Source organism: Micromys minutus (genome assembly GCF_963924665.1).
Source record: "Micromys minutus genome assembly, chromosome: 1".
In the NCBI taxonomy this organism is placed as follows: domain Eukaryota; kingdom Metazoa; phylum Chordata; class Mammalia; order Rodentia; family Muridae; genus Micromys; species Micromys minutus.
The window spans coordinates 55,984,544-56,009,963 of NC_137969.1; the positions used below are offsets into that span (position 1 = coordinate 55,984,544).

At 41.8% G+C, this 25,420-nt stretch overlaps 1 protein-coding gene across 1 annotated transcript in view; it reads right to left on the reverse strand.

The window, feature by feature from the left end:
- ESRRG (estrogen related receptor gamma) overlaps window positions 1–25,420 on the reverse strand; it is a 514,466-nt gene that overhangs the window by 254,503 nt on the left and 234,543 nt on the right. Inside the window, exon 3 of the mRNA XM_080942069.1 lies at window positions 4,456–4,553. The gene's annotated coding sequence lies outside the window, so the exon portion shown is untranslated. The remainder of the gene's footprint in view (window positions 1–4,455; window positions 4,554–25,420) is intronic.

Sequence of the window (25,420 nt, forward strand, 5' to 3'; positions counted from 1 at the left end):
TGAAATGCCACCCAGATAGGTGGCCTGCAATCTAATCACCTGCGGTGTTTATCAGCCAGTAACAATGTGTTTAAAGTTATTTGAATAACAAGATAGTGGGTTTTGTCAGCTGTAGCTCCATGATGTCTGTGATTTTCAGTATATCTCAGGGTGGAAAAATAGACCCAATCTTTAAGCCTCTGATTGCCACCAGCTCAGTTTACTTACACAGGTACTTAACTTGTGCAATGCACACAGCCAAAAGCCAAGGGAATGAATAGACACATGCCCATGGCTAGTGACACCGTGAATGCCTCCAGACAGTTCTCTCTGGCTTTCTTCTTCAGACAGACTTTCTCATTAGAAGAGTTTCATTTCAATCTGGTTTCCAATCGTGAAGTCTATATTTTGGTCAAGGGACATGTCAAGCAAGAAAACTGTGGTCTTTTAAAAAATGTAGGGGGCTGACTCAATGGTTAAGAGCTTGTTGACTATTCTTCCAGAGGACCTGGATTTAATTCCCAGTATCTACATGGTGGCCCTCAAGCATCTGTAATACCAGTTCTAAGTGACCCAACATTCTTTTCTGGCCTTCGTGGTCACCAGTCATACATGTGGTGTATAGACATAGATGCTGGCAAAATAGACATTTTATACATACATTCATACATACATACATACATATATGTATGTATGTGTGTATATATGTATAAAGTTAAAAGTTGCATGGTGTGGTGGCTCATATCTGTAACCCTGACTACCAGGGAAGCTTGAGGCAAGAGGATTTCAATGAGCTCAGGTCATGCCTAATAAATTCCAAGTTGGCCTTAGCTATAGAATCAGACCAGATATTAATGAAGATTTTAAAACATGATTAAAAATGTCATTTTATGTAGTTCACAAATCAGTTCTTCCAAACCAATAGGGAGCTACTCCTTCCATTATGGGTTACAATAAAGAAATTTAAGCTCAAAGTACGCCAATGAAGCCTTCACATAGAACCAATGGTATAATGTCTGCTTGTTTTAAAATATATAATTAAAGATATCTTAGTGCCTGTGATGGGCTAGGCATTTAGGCAGGTTTCCTTCAGTCCTCACCAAATTCATGTGAGGAGACTATCAGCCATAACCCCACTTTCCAGGTGCAAGTTCTCCAAGAAATGTTTTATGAGCAACCACCTCATAGCTATTGAGTACAGAATCTGTCATTATACACAGGAATATTTTGCTCAAAAACCATGTTCCTTATTGCCTCTGTGAAACCTGTTTACCATGGAGAAAAGGTTGGCTTGAAAACTCAGGTTGCTAAGTAATGCCCTAAAATCATATAACACTTTAAAAATGTATTTATGGTGGCCATGGCATCTTATGTCAATCACTGCAGTAGGTGAGGCTCAGGAAGACTGCTGTGAGTTCAAGGCCAGTATGGGTTACAGAGCAAAACAAACCGCTCAACAAATGCAAGTCAAAGACTTCAGTTTTATTTATCAACTGCCTATTGTTAGCCCGTTAACCATACCTGTGAATATAAATAAATTCAATACAGAGGAAGATTAGCCTCAGAAAGCATTAGCATTTTACAAAACCCACCAAAGACCTCAATTTCTAGGTCTTAAAAACTGTAGGCATATGTTAGGGTTTGAATCTAAGACATATCCTTCTACCCACAGTCTCATAATTTGAACCTGTTTTCCTAACTTTTGGCACTGTTCTTGAGCTGTGGAGCCTTTAGGGGACAGGCACTAGCTGCCAGATATAGGCCACTAGAGGTTTGAGGATGACAGTAATGGTCCAGCTGATGTTACCATTCCCTTCCTACTTCCTGTTCTGAAAAGCCTCCACTATAAGCAATTGCTGCCAAGATGTTTCTTATGCCCTTCCCACCAAGAAAACAGGAAATTCCTGAAACCTATAATAAAGTATGTTCTTCTTCAAGAAAAGATCTGTCAGGTCTTTTGTCACAGGGCTGGAAAAGTAACTACTTCAGCATCATTTGGGGCCTTTTGGAGCCCAGAAGCAGAAGAATCACCAGCACGCACAAATCAGCCATGTGAGAGTCAGCCTGGAGCTTTGAGCATTCGTCAAGCTACAGATCTGCTGTGATATATCGAGTTGCAGTGCCAACTGTTCTACATGGACAGGTCCCTAGCAGTGGGGCTATGAAAATGAGGGACAGAAGAGAAAGTCAAGCAAAGAGCCAGGTGCCACCACCTTTCAAGCAACCCTCAGCCACGGAGGGATAGTCTTGGATCTGTTGTTACCTCTGCCATGTTGAAAATAGACAAAAGCACAAATAAAGTGGAGTGGTGAGCTGGGTTGGAGATGATTTATCTTAGATTTCTCCCATAAAGGGGTGATGGGTAGCTGACACCATGGGATCATCATGAAGGAGGGTAGAGAGACAGCAGCAAGCTGCAGCCAATGAAGATGAACCTGCTTTAGGAAGCAAAAAAAAGAGAGGTACCAACCATGGATGAGAAACATGGATGCAGAGAACAAACGGTGGTGGAGAGGCAGTTGAGTAGATGCTTAGGATAGAAGTCACCAAAGACATTGAAGTAGCTAAGGATACAGGATGAGAAAAACAAGGTCTCTAGGCAATAGGAAAACCTTGGCTTCTGTTGATGGGTTGACAGCTAAGTGAATAGCAGTTACTAAGACAAAGTCTGGTTGTCTGAGGAATGAAAAACAATCAAGAATCAGCACAGGAGCATACCTGGTTACAAATAGGCTTCATATTTTATAAATCTATAGGAGATTTGCACATGTGTGGATGGGAAGCAGTCCAAGGGTCAGAGCCATCATCCTAAACTTTCTGCTTTCATTAGTATTGACTCTTACGTCATGTATGAGTGTTTGCAACTTTTGAATGGTATGACTTGTGAGCAGGTGTCATGGCCCTTTAACCCTGGGAAAAGGGTGAGCTATTGACTTTTGTTTCCTATGTGATTTCAAGCGATTATGGAAGATCTACAGTTGTCTTTTTTTGAGAACATTTCTATACACACATATACTTTTCAGATATGAAAGCTTTAAAAAAGTTAATAAAAGCAAACATAAACACTTATGATAATAATATACATTCAGCAGAAATAGGCTAGCACACAGCTGTATGAACTAGCTAATCCTGGAAACCCCAATTTTTGAACATAAATACTTAGGCTGGGATTGTGTTTTATGTAATACTATTCAAAATACCTGCCATTCTTGAAAAGCCAGCAATAGATTCCCACTGTCATACCCCTGCTAAAATTACTTATTCATCTTTTTATGTGCCCATCCATCTTCCATCCTTCCATTCATCCACCCATCCACCCATCCATCCATCTATCTGATTATGTATCCATCTACCTACTCCCGCATCTGCCTACCAATCCATCAATCCATCTATCTTACCTTCCGCTCCTAACCTCCCTCCTTCTCTCCCTCGGTTCCCTGTTTCTCCCTTTTCTCCCATTTCTCTCTCCTTCTGGGTTCATCAGATATACCTCCATATTCTGTCCTAGGTTGTGGGACAAACAAAGAAACTGCCTCAATATATCCATTCTACTTTATTACAAATAATTTTATGGATACACACTTTTATCAAATGAACCAAAACAGCATTACTTCAATTAAGAAGATTTTTTAAAGTCTAAATAAATAACAAAATGATACTTTTTTTCCATTCACTTTACTAGTCTAATAAAGAAGCACAATAATTTCTAGCATAAATATACATATGCTTATAGCCCATATGTAAGGAAATTCAATTGAAAAATTAAAATCAGGCACATTCCTAATTTAGTGCCTTATTATCTTTGTCATAGCATGTGCACACAGTTACCTAATAAGTAAAATATGTAGAACAAAGCAGAAGAGCCCTACCCTCAGGGGATTTATAATGTATTCTAATGTATTCTAATGGTGTGTGAAATATATATCTAAAGTCAAAATTTGTCAAAATTTTGTAACTGGGACATGCTGATAACTATGTTGGAGTAGGTATTTAAAATATTCCTGCCACAGAAAAATAATATATGTCTTTATTTCATGATGCCCACGTGTTGTGTTTAAAAGCTTCCCCCTGCTCTGCAAGGAAAACTGTTAACAGGCCTAGAAATACACAGAAACATTTTCAAGAAACAGCATGGGATAATCCGGGCACAGAGTACATGCGTGCAGTTCTAGTGCTTGGGAGGGGAGGCAGGAGGAGCAAAAGTTTAGGGCCAGCTTTGGCTACGTAGCGAGTGTGAGGGCAGCCTGGGATACACAAAAAGGCTGAAAGCAACAATATAGGTATCAGGAGTTGGCTGACTTTAATGGATGTGTTTATAGACTGTGGAATTTTTTTTCCCCAAGACATGATAAATTTAGTATTTATTTCCAAGCTTGTGTTTTGAAAGCTAGTGGGTTTACAGATGTAAACTTCAGGCCCTAAGAGGTATGGTAAGTGCTTAGTGCCCTTACCAGCGGGTCTGAGTTCCAGGCTTACCTTACAGAAGGAGATGACCATGCACTTTCTCACAGCCTCTGATCTGATGCCACCACTTTATCTAGAAGCAGCTTCACTGACACCAACTGAGGATGACTCTGTAAAGGTGGCAATTCAGAAATGTCATTGCCTATAGGAGCCAGGCAGGTACCATGCTCAAGAAATACGGAGTAGAGGGTCCTGCTCAGAGCACTAGAACACTGATATAGCCACTATGTCTCTGGGTTGGGAGAAATTGTTGGAGATACAGCAAAGCTCTGTGCAGCCCACAGGGAGCTAATCAGTCCAACCAGAACTTCAGGATTGCAAAGGCAATTTCTAGATCTTCCTTGTGGGTTGGGGTGGGGTGTGGAGTTTCCTAAATTACCACTTCTCGCTGGGTCTCAACTCCAGCATCCCAAAGGAATTCAGCAATTGCAGTAGAAGCCCCACAGAGTTACTCCCACAAAGATTCAAAACCCACTTAACCTGGCGGAAAGCAAAGCCCTCTTGTTAGAGGAAGCCTGATCTATGCCCACTGGTGAGAACACAATGACACATGGTATTCCAACACCAAGACGCCAAAGGTAAGAGGCCAGACTCCTCCCCGGACATCACTATTGAGCTGTTCATGCTTGTCCTTTGAAATTCTCAAACTTGTAGAACAACATCCTCCAGTGAAAGGTTCACACTATTTGCCAGTGGCCTCAGAGGGACTTTTATGATGCAGAAAAGCACAGGGAGTTATTTTTTGCTCACCAACACCTCCTGGCTTTGGGACCAGATTCCCAAATTGCTGAGTGACCTGGCCTAGTGTCACATTACCCAAAGAGCAGCTAAGAATGTGCTGGGACAGCAGCACATCAAGGGCATGCTTCCCTCCCTCCCTCACTTCTTCACTTCTTCCCCCACCTCTCTCTCTCTCTCTCTCTCTCTCTCTCTCTCTCTCTCTTTCTCCTTACTGTTTGAATTAACCTTATGGTTAAAAGTCTTGGAAATGTAACTACCAATGTAATCCTTATGCTCATAATGTATTGTATTTTGTAGTAAAAATTACATAGTATATTCAAATTATATACAGTACAATATATATGTAATATATTGTATATATATATATATATATATATATATATATATATATATATATATAATTATCTCTGATTTATTGTGGCCATTCCTCTTAATGCTGAATAAAGTTACTAAAGCTGACCATTTAGATATCAAATTTTAGATAGAAAAAGTCCAGCTGACAATTAGAATAAAAAGATCAATAAAGGCTGGGTATAGTGGCACATGCATCTAATCCCAGCACTTGAAAAGCAGAAGCAGGTGACTCTCTATGAGTTCAATACCAGCCTGATTTACTTTGCAAGTTCCAGGCCAGGCCAGGCTACATAGTAAGACTCTGCCTCCAAAGACACAAGAGCAGCCAAAGAACAACCTGAGCCAAATCAACAAATGAAACTCAACAAAAAAAATCTCAACCAAGAAAAGAAAACCCCTTTTTAAATGCATATATTTTTCTGTAATACTCATTGTAAAAAAAAAAAAAAAAAAAAAAGACACTGTTAACTGTTTTTGTTTCAGGATGAGGAAATTAAAAAATTGGATAGGTTTTAAAAGGAGGAAAAAAAAAGACTTCCAATGAGATTCATGAACTTTCTGCACAGATCTAACCTTGGTTTTGGTTGGAAACTTCCCCTAGAGAAAGCCATCAACCAGTTCAAGAAACATCTAGTACTACTATGGATTCCACAAACAGAATGAGTTATAGCTAACTATGAACACGCTTTTGCATATACAACATTGGGTAGTAGACCCAATTAGAAGGGAAGACGGAGAGAGAAACTAACAGAACCTCCATACAAACCCAGTGGATAGAAGACCACTCACAGGTTCTCAGCAGGCAGCCTACCAGGGCTGTCATGCTGTGGGCAGGAGAGGGCTTATTCACACTGGGAGAGTCAGACTTGGATGCTGTTAGAGGAAGCAGCTGCAGTGAGCTTGTTTGAGGCTAAAAGAGATGAGCTGAACAGTGAGGACGGAAGGGTACCAATAGAATCATGTGGATGCACCTTTAAAATAAGAAAGCCTATAGGCAGAAGCACGGAGTCCAGACATTTGCACCTGATGACTGTAATAATAGAACGAAATGAAAAGTGACTCAGTATTTCAAGTTTGACTTGCTGTATAGTATTTCATTCATGCTACTCGTGAATTCTGTCTAAAGCTCATGGGGGCACCATTTAAAGGTGAATGCATTCATCTTGTAAGAGTGCTTCAGACTGGGATAACCAAGGCTCGAATCGAAACATATCCTTTCTGACATTAGTCCTGACATAGATGGGGGTTTTTTGTTTGTTTGTTTTGTTTTGGTTTTTGGTTTTTTGTTGTTTCTCACAATTTGATTTTAGAAAGCATGGCGTGAGGTATTATTTCAGATGCAACTGCGTAGATGCTCCATGGTTCTCCCCACTGCCCCTCTGAGAGGTGAGTGGTCTATATAGTAGCCAAAGAGACCTGAGGGTATGATATACCTCATGTCAGAAGTCTACAGCCAGGGTCACAGTTTAACTTCTTGCATCGTGCATGGGAAGGCTCACGGGGTTTTATTACATGGTGCAGCTGTGGGTTATGAATTGCCAAAGCCACTCAAGGTTCTCCTGTGGCACCCATCATGTGGCGATCCCATCTTCCCCCTCTCCCTTTTGGAATGTCTATGATTCAGTCCTCCAATGCTGTCTCTCTGCCCACTGCACACAGAGAACTAAATACCTCTCCAAAGACACTCTCGCGGTCACCGCCACTGTTCCCAAACAAAGCCTCAGATGTCACATGCATAAAACGCACAAACTATATCAGTGATGGGGGCTCTGATACATCATTAAAGGTACTTTCTTGGACTGCCTGAACTGGGGGTACAGGGGAACATGGAGACAATTAACTCAACAAGAAGAAAGTGAACATTTGTTATCTCAGCTTATTGTTGGATTTGTTGCTTGTACCATTATAAAATAGGAAACCATAGAGAAATAATGTCTTCAGACTTTAACTGTTGCCTTTGGCACACAGGTACACATGAAGACCATGGGGATATGTATGCATGGGGAGGTCAGAGGTTGATGTTGGAAATCTTTCTCAGTTGCTTTCTGTTTTACCTATTGAAGCACATTCTCTTGCTGAACCCGGTGCTCATCGACTTGGTTAGTATAGCTAACCAGATTACCCCCAAGGAAGCCCTGTCTCTGTCTCTTGAGGGCTGGGATCATAGAACGGCTACCAGGCCCTTCTGGCTTTCCGTGAGTGCTGAGGTTCCAGACTCTGGTCCCATGCTCCAGGGACACACACTTTATCTACTGTGTTATGTCACCTTAGCTTGACAGTGACGTATATTTTTAAATGACTTTTTGTCAATTTATCATCCCTTTTCTCCTCTGCTACTACCGTCTTCACTGGGATCGCTGGTTGCTCCTTGCTAACGCCACAGCAGAAGGTTCAGGGTTGCCACTTTCATTTTCACCTTGAATTTGTCTGACAGAGCCAGTCTGATAAATTTTTTAACAGGGAGTTACTGTTGCTCTTCTACGTACATCTTTGTAATACTTCATGGTGCTCATTAGATGAGGGGTAAACTGTGTAATATGTCCCTACAGACCCCCCTTTGTCCTAGCCTGAGCCCACATTTAGACCTCTTTCTTATTGCTGTCCCCACTCCCTTCCTAGGGGGAAAAACCCATTAGCTGCCCAGACAGCAGCTTGTAATCTTCAATTCCTTTCCTTCCTAGAATGTAGGGAGAACTTCTGTGATTAACCCCAACATCAATATGCCCCAACTTATTCTCCATCTCCGTACCACACCTCCAGGGCTGACTGGGTACAACCCAAGGATTCCCAGGGTCTCTGTACCTGAGCCAGCACTTCCTACCTTTGCATGACTCCCTGCTCTGGTGACATGACTCTCTGCTCTGGTGACATGACTCCCTGCTCTGGTGACATGACTCTCTGCTCTGGCTTCTGCATTCTCTCCATAGACATCACGCTCTTAAAGGTTCTGATGGTACCTCACCCACACCCATCCTGAGTAGTCTAGTACGGTTCCCACTGTGCTTTATTAAGGATTAAGTAAGGCTTACATGGTAGTTTCTAAACCATGTGGGACTATTCAAATATCCAACAGACTGACAAAGAAAAGCCTTGGTGGGTGTTAGTAGTAAAGAAATCTTTAGCGCTGGGGAGGTAAAGATCCAGAACTTCCAAAGACTATTGTAAAAAGTTACAAAAAAGATCCTGAAGAACCACCCCTGCCCCTGAAGCAGCTAAAGGAGAAAATGCTAGTGCTCATAGGAGTGATTGAAAAACAGACAGGGGATAGCACTAGGTGCTAGGCCTGGTGGGGAACAGCAGATCACAAACACTCGCATCAGTTAGGAACAGCGTGCTCTAAAAAGATAAATGGGGGCCTAAGAAGTGGGAAGATAAAAAGGGCACCACCAAGCAGTTTTTCCTGGAGACTTGTCTCCACACCCAGTCATCTCTTCACCTTTTGGAGTTTATCTATCATTGCTTTGAATTGATCCTTCTTTCTTTCTGGCCAGGTACTATTGGCATAATCAATGGGAAAGGGCACAATTCACCCACAAAGCTCATCTATCCAGGCTGTAATCAGTGGTGACGTGTTCTGTGACAGTTCTGTATAAAAGATGACTAACATAAATAAAATGCATTGTATATTATGGGGTAATAGAATATACAGTACTCCAGCTCATCTTTACCAGCAGTGGGAATCCAGGATTTAAGTCCATGAGTGATGGCAGGCTGAGATAAAGCTGAAATTCTGCCTAGCAACTCATCCTATTACCCAGTGGCAGCTTGGCAGTCCATCACGAGGCAGCTCAACATGAAGCCTGTCCTCTGCAGGTGCTCAGGGAGATCCTCCACAAATATGCAAGATATCATGGGCAGTGTCCACAGTGTCATATGAGTTTGTATACCATTTATCTTGCCAAGGAGGGTTTTCTTTGCCATGTATTATAGACTACTGCAAACAACTGATAAGAATCAGTGTGTGTGTGTGTGTATGTGTGTGTGTGTGTGTGTGTGTGTGTGTGTGTGTGTGTGTGTGTGTGTGTAAAGTTAATATGTGCTTCAAGCTTGATCCTATTTCTAAATAATAATGTGCTGATATGAGACTCAAGGACACAATGGTTTCCAAGTCTTTAAAGTGGCAGTGTCCAGTTACTTATCTCCAGTTCCCACTTGCCACAACACAGACCTATGAGGATCATTCATGTTTTGTTCCACTCCACCTGCAACAGTGTATCTTCTGTCCACATGCATATCTGTATCCTCTATCTACCCATGACATTGTATCTTCTAGCTACCCACAACATTGTATCTTCTATCCACTTGCAACAGTGTATCTTCTGTCCACATGCAACACTTTATCTTCTGTCTACCTGTAGCACCATGTCCTCTGTTCATGTGCAAATTGTATCTTCTACCTGCAACATTGTATCTTCTATCCACCTGCAACATTGTATCTTCTATCCACCTGAAACGTTGTATCTTCTATCTATCTGCAATACTGTATCTTCTGTTCTAATAACTCAGAGGGCTGGCTCCCTGAAAAGCTGATACAGTGTCCTATGTGTACGCTATATCATTGCCAAATGGAAGTAGATATCTAGCCCACTAGGTATCCCTGGCTCATGATGATGTATGACTATAGCAAAGTAGGTATCAGTAGTCAAACCTAGCAGTGCCTGAAGCCTGAAACTAAACCTTGGCTGCCTTTACCTTCTTGGGACATGTCTCTACAAATTAATCATCCGAAGAGCAATAAAAAGGAGATATTTGAAAGACACTTGGGGTAGCTAGTCTCAGATCCATGGAACTTTAAAAATTCATCAAACAGAGATTATTGAAGGTTGTCATAACTTGGCTGTTTGGGAACAGCTTTTGATATTTGTGTGCAGGGGTCTACTCCACGGTGTTCCTAAGAAATGAGTGGGGGGGGGGAAGCATACATGGGCAGATGAAGGTATTCATATGCAATGCAATAGATCTCAACAAAAGCTCCAAAGCACAAATGAACCCCCAAAGGTGTCTCTATTTGAAATAAAAGAAGTAGTCTCTTGTACCTATGTACGTTGGTTCTGTGAGAAATGATGCTCCTTAGGAATGGGGTCACTCTTGTAGACAAGTTTAACTGTAACTAACTGATATAGCTACAACACAGACTCTACCAAAGGCTTAGGAAATACCACGAAAGAGGGGGCAGAAAGATTCTAAGAGATTGCAGGGGCCAGAAGACTGGGACGTCTGGTGTCTCCCAAAAATGGCAAAGCAACAGATCCATGAGATTTCAATACCATGGCTCCCTAAAGGAACAGTGATTGTACCAGTAGACATGCCAAAGTTGAGGGAGGAAAATATCACTAGGCCCCACCCCTAGGTGAAGAGCAGTCAGTTAATGGATGATCAGAGAGATACAGCCTTCTCCAGAAAAGAGACCTCAGGCTATCCAATCCCATAAAGTAAACCCTTAACATATACACTTGTGTGGGTGTGTGCACGTGCACTCACGCACACACACACACACACACACACACACACACACACGTGCATAAATTTATCATTTCTTCCTATTTACTCCCAAATGTTGAGAAAACTATAATTATCTTAGAGACTACAAAAATGGAGGCAATACTCATATAGGTAGATATTAGAAGGATAGAATGAAAGGCTAGGGTCCAGATTCGGTATTAGGAGAATGACCTTGGACAGCTGGCTTTCCCCCCTAAGATTCCTCTTCTGCACAGTGTAGATGCCAGTGCACTGCTCTGCTTTCATCAAAGAGAAAATAGGATGGGTGGTTCATGGAAGGTCAGCAAATCCCAGAGCCAGCATATCTGTCCCACCCTGAAGTGCCACTGTGGCTGCTTCTCTTGCACTGTCTTCAACATAAACCAGTTAAGAGCTTTGTTAAGAAGAGTTGAAAGGAAGAAGAAGAAGAAGAAGAAGAAGAAGAAGAAGAAGAAGAAGAAGAAGAAGAAGAAGAAGAAGAAGAAGAAGAAGAAGAAGAAGAAGAAGAAGAAGAAGGAAAAAAGAGAAAAAGAGAGAGGCTTAATTTTGTAGCACAGATCTATAAATTTTTTCAAGTGCACAAGGAGAGCCCACATAAAGAGATGATGACTCGTATGCCCTAGCCAGTGATTAAACCTTAATTAACATTGACAGTTTTAATTTTTATATCAACATCACTAGGGCCTATCATTCGCATTGTGGATTCTAAGCTCAAGAAGTCTAATTTGAAGACAGCAGAAGCCCCTATCACAGGGCTGACATCCCCCAAACAGAAAATGCTTCTGTGTGTAAACTTTGAAGAGGAGGAGCCTGCAACTCACCTCCTGAAAGAAATGTTCAGGATGGACCCCGGGAACACCTGGATGTTGGTGAATTTCAGTTATTGATAATTTAAGAGGATGTGTTATAGAATTCTAAGTAGCTGGAGCTCCATATTAGAACAAACTATACAGTGGCAATGGGGCTCTGCAGAAGAGAAACCAGCATCAGAGGAAAGAGGACCACCAGCAAGAAGACAAAGCATGAAGGTAGGTCCCTAGACACAGCATGGGAGATGAGAATGTTTTCAGAAATAAAGCACTCTAGCTCTATGCTAAGTGATTAGGTTTTCACTAGGATCAACGTGTTATCGATATGGGCCCCATATGTATTTTCTCAGGACTAAATTAAACCAGGAAGTATATTTTAAAGAAAACAATTCTGCAGTTCAATCTAACACTGTACGCCAACCACTTATCCTCTAATCTTAGTAAACAATGTCAGTCTTTTACCCCCAGAAGTAGCAGATACACCCATATAGTGGACAGCGAATTCATCAACAAGCATAGCATGCTACTATTTTAATTCCCAAACTATATCTATATCCATTCTTCCACTCAGAAAAATATGTATTAAGATTCTGTGATTCACTACTTTGCTCAACATTAGGGAAATGTCCAGAGAAGAAACCAAAGAATAATAATAATGCCTTCCCTTCTGCCACAGTCCTCATGAGACAGTAAGAATAGAAAAATTTAGCAAACATTCTTAGCTTTTTTTCTTTCCCAGAGCATCAGTTTTCTTTGTTTTGATTTAAAGCAGATAATAAATGCAGTATTTGCAAGCTTTCAAATCAGGCTTATTTTGTAATACCCAGTAAGAGATCTTACCACCTGAATCCAGGTTGAGGGTGTCTGTCAAAACCTCAGCTAAGACTTTAATTGGGGGCTTTTACATTCTTATTGCTACTCAAACAGCCTCTCGTGCTTCAAAACAGCATAAAGTCTTAGGTAATTCAAGTAAGGAGAAATAAGTCAGTCAACATACGTACCCCCTGAAGCCCCAGTGCAAAGAAGACCACCTCCCCACACACAAATATATGCCCCTCTCCGCTTATGCCTCCTGTAGCAACCTGAGAAAATCAAGCATGTCAGTTGGTAAGGGGAAAAAAAAGTCACAGAGGAATGGAAGACCTAACTCATTACCTGATTTCTAGATGATTCTTAGGAACTGCTAATTGCAGAGTAGGAGACAGACTGTCCAGATATTTGTGTCCTCCACAGTGGAGACACCCACACCGTGGGCAAATGTTGTCGATCGCAAAGGCGACATGCCTCTGAAGGTCATCAAGTCCCACTGGAGGTCACCTGGCCTTGCTGACACCTTGGCTGCACAAGGAGAGGGTTTTTGTTTGTTTGCTTGCTTTGTCTGTTTTCGTTTGTTTTGTTTTTCGAGAGACAAAGGAGAGTTTTAAAGCAACAGTTGCTGATAAGGTTTTAAAGAGCTCCCTCCTTTTGAAAGATAATTATGCTCTACTCTTTCTTAGGCTTTAAACAAAAGAAAAGTGTGACTTCACCTTTCCTTCGGTTATTTGTTACATTTCTGTGAGAGCAAACAGGAGCAGATTACAAAGGCCTCCGTTTTTAGATAAACCGGACAGGCACGGGAACGTAATAAGGCTGGTGGAGCTGTCCTTTACCCTGTCTGGCACCTGGACTCAGGGACAGCCCTGCCCTTGTTACAGGATGACAGAGTAAGCTCTTCATAGCCATGCCACTTGTGAGTAATGGCACAATTCCTGCCTTCTTGGGCTGTTAAGTATTTTCTCTCCGTCTCTGTCTTTCCCCGTATATATTAATATCTAATTTCCATGTTGGTTATCAAAATGCAGGCAAACAGTTTCTCCTATTGCACAGGGAAGATAGAGGGCATTTCGGGAACTCCAGGAGAATTCATGCCTCAATCATGCTCCAACATTGATTTATGTGAATCAATATGCATTTTTGCAAACAATCTTTTAGCTCCCCCCACTTTTTTCTAAGTTAGCACTTAGCAGCAGAATTAGGTCATTTTCATTAGAATGAGCCTCTGATTAACTAGTTCTTTATTTAAAAGAATACAAGCCCAGCTCTCAAGAATGTTATAACATTTTGTCAATAGTTCAGAATGGGGCTAACGATCATCGTTAATGAAAGCCTGATGCACGTTTGAAATCTCTATTTGGCTTTTTTTTTTTTAAATCAAACTCTAGGATGCTGGCAAATCTACTTTGTAGCAATCGCTTTCTCCCTTCTTAAAAGTAAACCAAGTGTGCCCGAGAAAGTAACAGAAAACATGTAGTTGAAAATGTTTAACATGTTCAAACACAGTTTAAAATGTCTAACAGGTATTGTATCTTTTGTTCCTAGTGAGAATTTGGAGGAAACCATTTTTCCTTTTATTTAATTCTCAGTAAGAAATTTCTCTTGTGAATAAGAAAAGGTTCACTGGTCAAGACAACATCTTGCTGGTTTTGTAAGAAGACCAGAGTTTGGTTCCCAGCACCCACATCTGGCAGCTCTTAGCCACCTGTATCTCCAGCTTCAAAGGATCCCGTCCCTTTTTCTGGCCACTGCAGACACTCACATATGTATATACACACAGACACATAGTAATAAAATGCATTTTAAAAACGTCTTACTTGATGCCTCATGTTCGTTATAAATATTCTCATCTATGGTTTTAGGCAGATGAGCAAAAGAAGGCATGGGTTGACTTCAACCAGTCTCGGAGCATGTTAGAATCTTCCAGAGCATGACCGGGAAATGAGTGCATTTCCTTTGGGAATACTTTGCAGTTGGTTGTGACATAACTTCTGCTGCAGCCTGAAGACTACATGCCCTTGCATTGAAGGATCATATGTATAAATTAGCTCTTGAGTGCCTCCCTATTCCACTCCTTAAGAACAGTGCATTTAGCACAGGTCTTCGGAGTCACTGCCTGATGAATCAGGCTGATTCTAACTGCCAAGGCCCAGGAGGACATCTGTGGAAGCCACACTATTTTATAAGTTGCATGATGATTCATTTCAATATACTCAGCATGAACAAAAACGTGTTCTCAACATCAAGCTCCTGTAGAAACTGTCCAGTGTTCACTGCCGACCTCTAGTTAACATGAGAATCTAGCTTGGGTCATCTTTAACCCTTAGGAAGCCACATTGCCTCATCCTGACTTACTGTTCCTATTGAATGTTTAGAAATGTATTTCTTCCCAAAACTGAGGTACTCCTGGGGTCACGGTTTTAGAGGCTCAGCCAGTGGGTTCTGCATCTGCTGGTTACACACTCCTAACGTGAGTCTCACCCTCCAAGGTTCTTTAGGAGGATTTCCTCCATATAGTGACTATGAATTATCAAATTGCCTAGTAAGCTCCCCCATGCCCCATCCCAACACAAGGCTCGAATAGGGCACACACAAAGCTTTGCCCCATAATATCACTCATTTTCCTGGTTTATGTTCTCTCTCAAACATTTCAAATCACTGAATTATGCAACATCATTTTTTTTTTTCTCTCAACTCATTAGGGTTTAAACAAGAAAAGAAAAGGAGAAGATAGTTAAGGTTCCAAACACTGTACTGACATGTATGATCTCAGAATTCCATGGGTGAGTCCGAGTGATTTGGGGGCACTGGGCTCATTTTACACAGTGCCTATTGCTTTTAAAATCTTCTTGGTTTCTTCCTTAACAGAGCTTTTCCTTAACTAATTACAATTTTATTCTATTAACTAAGACCAAAGCTGCTCTGGAGGAGTCGGGCGTGCACATCACCCCTCCTTAGAGAGCAGGCTAAGCATGCAGATACTTGGGGTTCAGAAATCCAATCTTTCACATCAAAAAACAAAACAATAAAATCTTTATGTGTTGGCTTTCTGTATGAGTATGAAGTTTCTGCCACTTTGATGTACTTCCTGAGAGCCGCACCCCATCATGCGTATCTTGCATGGGTCTCTTTTCAATGTTTGGTCTCATAATGAGGTTATAGCTTCCACCCACATCCCAGCATCTCTTTAAATTATCAATGAATTTCAAGATCCTTGAGTTCATTTTGGTCAAGTTTTTTTTTTTTTTTCTTTCCTAGGAGGGACACTTGTTTGGGATTAAAAATACGTTCTTTGCTAAAACCTTGCTTCTTTTCCACAGTCACCCACATGCTTGGGTTATACTTCCCACATTACCGTGAAGAAAATTATGAGCTGGAGATGGAGCTAAATTGGCCCCGTGGTGCTGCTCACACACACAAAGCTCTGGGCAGGGGGGATGCACACTGTCGATTCAGGCACTGGGGAGGCAGAGGCAGAAGAAGCTCAGGTCCACCTTGAGTACACACCGAGTTTAAGGCCATGTTGGGCCACATGAGACCCTAAGAAATATGAATATGATTTATTCCATGAGACACAGGGAAATACTTGTGTGCACAGAGTAGTAGATTCGAATTTGGTAATTCAAAAGAGAAGAGAAAGCAAGACATTGGGGCTATTGCCAGGGAGCAGGAAAGAAAAAACACACACGGATGGATTCCTCTCAGCTTCGTTTGAGAAACTTGAATAAAATGAAGACTTAGAACACAGGGAATCAGGTCAAGGGCTCAGTGGATGTACACCATTTTCAGAGATAACTTCTTGGCCCCAGCCTTCTCCCTTCCCTATTCACCCTCACCGCAGACCCCCCCACCCCAACAAAATGCTTACCCGTTGGTGAGTGTCTGTGTTATTAGTTCGTGGAAAATGTTAGTATTATTATTTAACGTTAAAAATAAAAATCACACTCAAGCGAGTGCTGAATTATTCATGTGCTGTGATTTTACATAATTTGGTCATCCCTCTTTATGGCTATTTCAGCTTCTATCTATAAACAATTCTTTCTGAGGTCCACCTCGGATTTCTGTGAACAAGGAGATAACACTTGCAGAATGTTTCTGTGACTCGATGTTCTGAGCTGATGTCCAAACATTTACAGCTAAAGCCTAAACAACCCGCAAACAGATGGGGAGACCCTCAGAGGCCGGAATGGAAAAAAAAAATCAAGCATTAACTAGGCAATTTTTATTTTTTTTTAAATCAAATTTCTTTAGAATTTAAAAGTCTGTGGTGTCACAAAAGCTACCAAAATTGAACCATCAGAGGAACCTTTAGAGGTTTGTATTGTCACTTGGAATTTCCATTACAAGTGCACACCAACCTAAGACGTAATTTAAAATGCAATTAAGGCCCTTAATGTGGTTTGGGCATTTAAAAGGTACTAATGGGCACTGTCAGCCCCTCTGTTCAGTGTGTGGGAGGGGAGAAGGGACAGGGTGGCTGCTCGCTCTCTCCGCAGAGTGACAAATGCCACAACTTCAGTGTTACTGTGGTGGGAACTTTGGGTGTCACACCAGTAGGGACAGTTGGCCCTGGCCTGAAGGTTGGGTAGGACTGAACTTCCCAGTGACTCTGCTGAGAGTGGGGAGGGGAAGTGAGCCTCAGCATGTGTGGCAGAGAGAGCAGCCATGCAATCGATACAAGGTTAACTGACAACCCTCTGCTTGCTCAGGAATTTCTTGAAAAACAAAATAAAATAATTAAATAAAACACTGTTTATTGTTTTGCTCATTTCTAACTAACTAGCTAACTATATATATATATATATATATATATATATATATATATATATATATATATATACACACACACATATATAATTATATATGTATGTATACATGTTTAATCATTAATGGACATGGCTAGAAGTGGCATCCAAGCCTCCGTGGTGGCATTCTTCAAATGTTTGTTGTCAGTGTGAGAAAGAGAGAGAAAAGCACAGTTGGAAAACACTACAGTGAAGCAACATGTTCTATTTAAAACCTGTTTGTCAGCTGCAGTTCACACCGTGAGCATAGCAACAAATCATAACACTTTGCAGGTTTTCCTGGGCACTGGAAGCAGCCACGGCACATGCTCACCCGGATTATGGTGGTGGGAGTTTTGGAATGGCAGGATGGGTGGGGGAGAGTGGCCTGTATGAGACCTGCAGCCCCCTCAAAGGTCACGGAAGTAGGCCTGATCTTTGAGTGCTTCGACAAGTTAAGGGTGGTGCTGTGGGTCTTTCAATGGGCTGTCGGGACTTTAGTAGTACCTGGAGAACCCCCTTTCCTGGACGCACAGTTTTGGATTTCACTTAGAGATTGGTTCTGAGAAAGAATCAAGTCCTCCGCTAGCTTTCATGTCTGAAAACATGCTAAGATAAAGTAGGGCAGAAGGAATTTGATTGCAGAAGCTGGAGTCATAGAGGAAAAGGGGGGAGATACATAAAGACAAATCCTTTGATTTCATGAACATGAGCCAAGGCTCTGAGCTAGGAAATATGGGGTCAGCAGTGAAGAGATGCTAAGGGCTGTTGAGATGACTTGGAGGACTAAAGAAACTTGCTGCCAAGCCGAACAACTCCATGGTCTACAAGGCAGAAGGATAGAACTTTCTTTCACGAGCCGTCTTCTGACTTCCACAGGCATTTGACATGTATGTATAAGCCACTGCCCCTGACTCCCAATACACACAAACATAATACTCCTGGAAGAGAAGACATAAAAAAATACTTTCTGTTCTCATGGAACGAACTGACATATTAAGAAAGTAGTAGAAATACATACACCAAAAAGCATGGGCCAAGCTATAAGGAATCCAAACACTCAATTCAGCTAATTGTAAAGGAGCTGCTTAATCCACCAAATCAGTAACAATTCTGTCTCTTTAATGTCTGTGCGTAAGTGCTTTTATCAACAATCTCTATTTCAGTCTGATTGCCCAGGCTCCCTCCTTGGAGTCAGCTAGATGGTATTAACTGGAAGGCCTTATCTTTCATTATCTACATAGCAGCATCATGAAACAATGGAGGATGGATGGGCTCCTAAACCCTGTTTGTTGTAGACCTGGCTGTCAGCCTTTAACTCTGGAGAAGACAGCAGAACCTTCAGGAGGTGGAGCTAAAGGGTGAAGGGTCATTAGGGTGAAGGGTCATTGGGGACTCTTGGAGGGAGTTAGGGCTCTGGCTACTTCCTCTCCTTTCCCTCTATTTCCCAGTCTCCATAATGTGAAGAGGCCTCCTTTGGCAAGGGTGTGGCCCATGATGATCTGTGATAATATAAGCTAAAACCTTCCTCCTTATAGGTTGCTCATCCCAGGTATCATGTTGGAGGGGCAGGATACAGCCTCTCACACTACTTTACCCATCCTGTCGATTCAAGATACCCATAGAATAAACCGAGCACTTGAGACGTTTCTGGAGTCCATATCTTCATTTCTCAAAACTGCAAATGATGGTCTGAAGTGTTGGTGGCTCTTCTAGATCCTGGGAAATCTGAGTCAGGTGAGCTCCGGGTTCCAGCGCTCTTCACAGCTCCATATTGTTTTCTGGCAGGACATGCAGTGGGACTGCTTTATGGCAGTACACACAGTGGGGCAGCAGGTATGGCTCTGTGGAAGTGGACTTGCCTAGTGTGCATGAAGCAATGGGGTTTATCTCCAAGAAGGAAAGAGGAAAAAGATAGGGGAAGAAAAGAAGGGAGTGAAGAAAGGTATTCTGAACATATAAACTACAGTGTAGGAGAAAGACCATGAGCCTTACAAGCATTAAGAACTATACCCAGGTCTCGTATTCTACCAAACCTTTTGACTCCTGTTTTCTGAATCTCAGCTGGACTGGGTCCCCCAATTTAGTGGCCACTGGGACTCACAGCAAGTTTCTCTGCCTTACCAGGAAGGATCTCCACCTGAGTTCCACTCTTCTTTCTTTGGCCAGAATGACCTAGGCTGGGCGCACCCTTGGTGACCACAGGTTGAATATGGGAAAATCATAGCAAGAAAACTGGACACCTGGGGCTTCCAACTTGGTCCATGGAATGAGAGGTAAATAATCATGAGTGTTTATATTCATATCCATGCCTGCTTTTTTTTTCTTTTGTTTAGTAGACTACCTCTTCCTATGTAGCCTAGGCTAGCCCGGACTACATTGTGTAGCATAGGCTGACCTTGAGAGTCACAGCCCTTTTGCTTTAGCTTCCCAAGTGTTTGGGATCACAGACATGTGCTACCACACTCAGGTAACATTACTTTTTCCATTGCACACCATTTTGGAGGTTGCTTTCTGCTGACATTTATTCCTAGCTCTGTCGGGTCCTCCTGCAGCTGACAGCATGATGTCATCATGAAGCCTCTCAACCCACTTGCCCACTTCTCATCTGTCAAACCATCGTGACCATAATTGATTATGTTGACGCAACAGAAGATGGACATAAACCAGTCTGTACAATAGAAATTACAAACTGTCTTAGAGATACAAAGAAAAGAGCAATTCCTTCTATCTGGAGGGGCCAGAATAGACTAATGAAAAGGATGTGAAATGGATTTAGTAGTGTTTGGATAGGATTTTAACTTGCAATGATGATGGAGACAGAGCATGATGCCAAGTTGAAATGTGTAATTCCTATTTTCAGAGAGCAGCTGGAGATATTCTGGATCCCTGGTAGGGAGTTTTGGGAAGCAAGGCTGAAAAGATATTCTGACTGTACTGTGGTAGTGTAAGAAAGGCTGGGCATTAGAACAGTGCATTGCGATGTATCTTAATTGTGGCTGCACATTTCTTATCCAGCTTGGTAGAGGAGTTTTATCTTCTTGGGAGTCCATCCCCACAGATGCCTCCCCAAGATCTGAAACAGCCTCCTTTATTCTTCATGGGAGGCTGTAGGAAGAAGTCCAGAGTCTCAAGGCTGGGCAAGAGGTGAATGGAAAAAAAATTCCTTTTTTAGGTAAAGTTTTATTTTTTTAAGTGTGCATGTGTGTATGTGGCATAAATGTATGTATGTATGTATGTATGTATGTATGTATGTATGTGCACCAAGTATGTGCCTGATGCCTGCAGAGAACAGAGGATAATGTTGGATACCACAGAGCTGGAGTCACAGTTGGTTATGAGCCACTATGTGTGCTGGAATTAAACACAGGTCCTCTGTAAGAGCAGCAAGTGCTCTGACTCTCTGCACCATCTTAGCAACCACTGAAGCAGGAAGTTCTTATCTCTAAACTACTTATGATATGGGGTCAACAAAATGCTTCTATTCACCCAAATACTTTAGAGTTTACCTTCATTTTACACATAAGGACATTCAGGTCTCAATAATTTATTAAATGTTTTGATAAAAACCTAAACTCTACCCATTTTCCTCTCTTCCTTCATATCCTTCCCAGCCCTGTTTCTTCTCCCCACCACTTCCCTGCCTCTCCCCCTCCCTTACTTCCCCTTCCCTCCTCTTCCCCCTCTTTTCTCCTTTCCTGTGCCCTCCCCCTCCTCTCTTCTTTTTCCCTGCCTTGCCCTCCTCTCCTTCTTCTTCCTTTGTTTTTTCTCCTTTGTCATCTCCCTTTCTCCCCCACCCTTCTCCTAAATGCAACCAATCTCACAACTATCAACTGAACTCCCTTTTTGTTTTCAGAATAAGAAACACAGAGAAAAATCATTGGCAAACTCTAATTGGTTAAGGTTTCCTGGGGTGACCTTTAATGCTCACATCTTACTAGCAGCATTTATATTTAAATTTTCAAATTTAAAATGAAATATTACAATAGCATTATGACTTCATGGACCTAAGCTCATGCTATCAGTATTTGTCACCTCTAAGATACCTGTGCACAGTTTGCCAAATACCCCATTTCCTATGATATCCTAGAAGTGTAAGTTACCTTAACCTGGTCTTGTGTTAAGAACTGGAAGTCCAGTTGAGCCTAAGTCTAGTGCCAAGATATAGTGATCATGTGATTTCTTCTTCCCCAGATAGTACTGCCCCTTTAAAAAGGAGATTTTGCTATTTATTAAAATGTATGCATACCTGCATACACATGTGTGCATGTGCATGCATGTGCTCTCAAGGGCCAGAAGAGAGCATCAGATCTTCTTGAACTGGAGGTGCAGGTGGTCAGGAGACAGTTCATGTGGGTACTGATGGAACTTGGATTCTAGAGGGGCAATAACCTCTGAGCACTCCCTCCAGCCCCTCAGTTAGTACGAATTACAGAGTTCCAAGTTTTATACCAAGAAAGAACGAAGAAAGGCCAGAGGAGCTAAGCTGCCTTGAGACAGTTCCCAGCTATGGTTTCACAGACACATATCTATAAGAACTAGCAAGTTGAAGTTGGATCCAAACAGGAATTATTCATGAAGCACATAAGGAATAAGGACCTGCAAAGAACACCTGCCATGTTCCAGATCGAATGCACATTGTTTTCATAGACATTACAGAAACTTCTCCAGTTCTTCACATGGGACGCATGCAGTAGAAGATGCCACTTGAGTCTTAATCAGGAGTGATGTTAGAAATGCACCAAGGGAAGGCTTTCTTAGCTCTATATGACCATGCTTTAAATGAAGTGGCACTCTGAGAAAAACTGTTCAGTGACAGCTAATTCTGAGGTCACAGCCCAGGAGCTATCAGGTGACTCTTCTGATGTCACAGCCTCTCGTGCTGCTTCCATTGCTGCCTGACTTAGAGATGGCTCAGAGACAAAGCACCACCCCTCCACCACAGTTGAAAGGACCACGGTCTACAGCCAGAAGATGGACTCCAGACTCTGAACATGTCCAATCCCGAAACAGATCTCCAACTTCTCTTGCATTCGATTCAACTTAGCACTTGTGCCCAGCTCCCACCTCTGATCTTCCATCCCCCCAAAATGTCTTATCCACTCTTTGAGAATTTTCTACAACATATTTTGATCATATTCATCTTCTCCCCTCAAACTATTCCCGGATCTGCCTAGCTTTGTATTCCTCTTCAAAAAATTATATCTAATTCATAATGGATATATATTCTTGCATGTGTGGTCTTCTACTGGAACATGGTCAACTTACCAAGAGCTACACTCTCAAAGAAAACTGACCTATCCATCTGTGACTAGGGTGGGACTTCATGCCCACCTCCCACATTGGGATTAGGTCTAGTTTGAGTGTGGTCATACCTCATTTATGTTCCAACTTCTGCTAGCCCACATGTGCAGTTGCCATCCCTCTTCTGACCTGAAGACCCTCTGTCCCTGTAGTCACCTCCCTTAAATCCCTATTCTATATGCTTTCTGTCCCTGTGTCTACAAATATTTCCTTGACTAGCATCTAAATCTTTTCTTGTCATCTTCACTAATGATAATAGATGCTGAGCAGACTAGTGTCTGGATGGTAGACTGTCATAGCTTTGAAAATGTCCCCCAATGATCTCTTTTCTCATCACATAGACCTTTGTAGAGTTCCTTCTAATTCACTACAAGGGTTGATCTCTATAACCAAAAGAATCCTTCAGAGGTATTGACCCATCACTTCTTAGATTAGGTCCTAAAATGAGTTGCTGTTTCTATTCTGTCCCCCACTCCCACTCTCAGGGACAGGCCAGATGCCATGTTAAAAGCAGCCACATATATAGGTATATAAGGGAAGGAACTGAGTCTTCCAGCTGACAACCATAAAAGGGATCTTAGAAGCATGTCTCCTTGCCCTGCGGAAATTTCAGATGTCTTCTCTGTCAGTACCTTATGAGAAATTTCAGCCAGAACTATTCAGCTAAGCTGACCACACAACCACCTACATCTGACGCTCAGACATGGCAAGCTTTGCATTGTTTCGAATTTTAAGTCATTTGGGTTTCAGGCAGGTTATTATGTGGTTCAACGGTGATGAGAGGTACTCTACAGGTTCCTGTTTTGATTTTGTTTGTCTTACTCCATTCAGAGGACTTGAGGAGAGAAGCCATGTCTTATTCACCTCCAGGATGAGCAGAATAGCCAAGGCCAATAGCAGATCCAATAACCATTTTCTGAATGAATGACCATCTCCTTCCTGTTTGTAATCATTAAATTAAATTCAATGACAATTACACTTCCAGACTTCTGACTTAACTAAGGTCTTTAAAAAAAATAATGTGGTTTAACTCAGAATGTGGATGAGGGAAGGAAAAAAATCTGAAATGAGATCACCTTTCAGAAACTCCAATTTTTTTAATGCTCTCACCATTAAGAGTTCAATATAAATTTACAATAAGGTTCAGTGAACAATTTAGGGAAGCTTGGCCTCCTGCCTTGTAAAGCATTCATGATTGCAAACTGAGACTTGGCCCAGCAGCTAAGGCATGACAGAATGATGGGAAGGCTGACGTAAGTGTGGGGGAAACAAACTCCTGTAGCTCTTGGGTACAGGAGACATCAGAGACATCAGAGTTTGAAACAAGTCACTCAGAACACCCACCTAATATTAAGTCCCCTGGGTGACTTGCTATTATCATTTAAACCAAGTTAAACATACTTCTTTCTCAAATACATGCCAGTTCTTAGGTAGAAGCATTTAAATCCTTTCTTCTAGCTTGGCTTTCCCCCCCTTTTGTCCCCCAAGTGTTTATTTCATTTCTAATTGTGTGTCTGTGTGTGGGCATGCTCATGTGGGTACGGGTGCCCATGGAGGCAAGAAGAGGTCATCAGATCTTTGGAGCTGGAGTTACAAGTGATTGTGAGCTGACAGGAGCAACTAAATCCAGTCCTCTGAAGGAGCGGTGCATGCTCTTAACTGCTGAGCCGTGTCTCCAGCTTGCTCTTCCAGCTTTCTGGGAGTGCCCTGAAACCTACACTCACTGATGCCTACAGTCACCGTGTGTCACAGCACATCAGGGTTGGTTCCTGTATAACAATTACGTAGGGCCCATCCAGCTGCCTTTCCCCAATCTTCCCTCCCTCTACGCCCTAGTTCACCAACATGCTTCTACTCTTCATGTCTGTGACATCACCTTTTATATATTACACTTAAGAGAAAGGTCATGTGACTCTCAGTGGCTATGACATCACCTTTTATATATTCCACTTATAAGAGAGGTCATATGGCACTTGTCTTTGTGTGCTTGGTATATTTCATTTAATATAACAGGCTCAAGAGAATTAGGGACCAAACACCCTTTGAGCTTCCATTGGTGGGAATTATATTCTGTAGTTAATAGTGGAACTTTATAGTACTTGTGTCTCCAAATCTACCAGCCTCAATAACCTAATGAATGTACTCCTAAAGGCTATATTGGTAAATGCCAGAGACAAGAAACATATCCTATAAGGACTCACTGTTCATAGTAAGGAAATTATTTTAACCACCTAAGAACCTTGCTTCCCCTTTAGGAGTACATAAAGGTGGCCTTGAATGTACTATGTAAAATAATTGTGGTGGAGATTGTTGAGTCTGAGTGTAGGTCTGTAGTGAGGATGGCTCTGAATGTACTACATAGCTCATTTCTAGCTTGTTCTCACCATGTTCTTCCTGCTTCAGCTTCCTGAATGCCATGCTGACAGGTATTTGCCTCCATGCAGATATGCAGTTAAAACCAACTGAATATCTGAGTCACTGTAGACTTGTAGAAAAATTAAAAATATAATGAAGTATTTCCAATGGTTCAGGAACATCTCTCTTACAATAAATGTATGTGGTATGTTCATCCTAACTCCTTAGCTGGTAGGGACCGATTGTTTGAACTTCACATCTCATTCATGTTTCGTTACCTTGAACCCACTGCCTTCTCTTTATCCCAGGATTCCACGTCAAACACCCCATCTCCTT